The sequence below is a fragment of the Chrysochloris asiatica genome, unplaced genomic scaffold (assembly GCF_000296735.1).
Source record: "Chrysochloris asiatica unplaced genomic scaffold, ChrAsi1.0 scaffold00033, whole genome shotgun sequence".
NCBI lineage: Eukaryota > Metazoa > Chordata > Mammalia > Afrosoricida > Chrysochloridae > Chrysochloris > Chrysochloris asiatica.
In genome coordinates this window covers 3,174,170-3,175,801 of record NW_006408551.1, presented here as the reverse complement: position 1 = coordinate 3,175,801, position 1,632 = coordinate 3,174,170, and the positions used below count along the sequence as shown (strand labels likewise).

Genomic DNA, 1,632 nt, shown 5'->3' with positions numbered 1-1,632 from the left:
AGCACATGTCCCAAAACAGAAAACAGTAACTGAGACAAATGAGCTGGAGGCAGACATAAACTTCCCATTGGAAGAAGAGCAGGCTTTGGATGTGCCTGAGAAGGAATTCAGAAGAATGATATGGAAACAAATCCAAATGCTCCACAAGGTGTGGAGGAAAATAAGGCAGAAGTCAGGAAAGTGCTACAAAAGCAATCAAACAAGATAGATATAGCATTGGAAAGAATTCAAAACCTGCAAAAAAAGGTCCAGAGGATTAATAATAAAATAGCAGATATGGACAATATACTGAAAGGGCAAAGGAGTAGAATTGAAGAGATGGAAGCCAGAATCAGAAAGCTGAAGACAACTCTCTCAATACTGCTAAGATAGAAGAGCAAGCAGAAAAAAGGATTAAAAAAATCTGATGAGAGTCTAGGATTCATGTTGGATAACATAAAGAGGAATAATTTAAGAATTATTGGCATTCAGGAACAGGAAGAATCAAAGACGTCTACAGAGGAGATAGTTGAGGAACTTCTGGAAGAAAATTTCCCTAACATATTGAAGGATGAGACGATAAGAATTTAAGAAGCTGAACGAGCACCAGGAAGGATAGACCTCAAAAGAAAATCACCAAAACATATCATAATCAAGCTCTCCAAAATCAAAAATAAGGAGAGAATCCTAAAAGCAGCCAGGGAAAAGAGAATTGTTACTTACCAAGGCAAGCAAATCAGATTACACTCTGACCTCTCAGCAAAAACATATAGGCAAAAAAGCAATGGGAAGACATATATAAAATCCTAAAAGAAAAAAAACTGCCAACCAAGAGTCGTCTACCCAGTGAAACTGTCAATCAAATACAATGGTGCAATCAAAACATTCCAGGATAAACAGAAGCTAAGAGACTTTGTCAAGGCCAATCCAGCACTTCAAAACATTCTAAAGGGAGTTCTTTGGAATGAAAGCGAACAGGAGCAGACAACAACCAGAGATTGACAGGCATGGCAACACCACCCAGAACTCAGTTGACAGATAGCAGAGTTCAGAATAGAATGAAATTACAACAACGAATTCAGAGGACCTATGAGGCCAATCAAAGATCAAAATAATAACAATGTCAAAGAAGGGAAAAATACAGGAACAGAGATCCAGGTGGTGAGGAGGTCAGGTAGATTAGGAGGTCAGCATACAATAGACTGTCTTAAATGGAGGGAAAGTTATTTATTTGATTGTAACCACAAAGAAAGTTAATACTTTACAACTTACCATGAAAATGAAGACCCAAGTAGAACAAGGAAACATTAAAAATAAGAATGAAATGACAATAAACAGTGCAAAAAACATGAACTCAGCACGAGAAGACATGCAGAACAAAGGAATGAACAGCACCACAAAGAAAACCCCATAATGACATCAATTAATTCATACCACTCGTCTGTCTGTCATGCTGTGGTGGCTTGAGTTGCTGTGATTCTGAGGGCTATGCCACCGGTATTTTAAATAACCAGTAGGATCACCCATGATGCACAGGTTTCAGATGAGCTTCCAGACAGAGACAGACTAGGAAGAAAGAGTGATGAACTAGTTCCGAATCGTTAGTCACTGAAAACCTTATGAATACCAGAGAAACACTGTCAGATACAGTGC

The 1,632-nt window shown here is 38.4% G+C and overlaps 1 pseudogene; it reads left to right on the top strand.

The window, feature by feature from the left end:
- LOC102832841 overlaps positions 1 to 1,632 on the top strand; it is a 97,661-nt pseudogene that overhangs the window by 60,808 nt on the left and 35,221 nt on the right.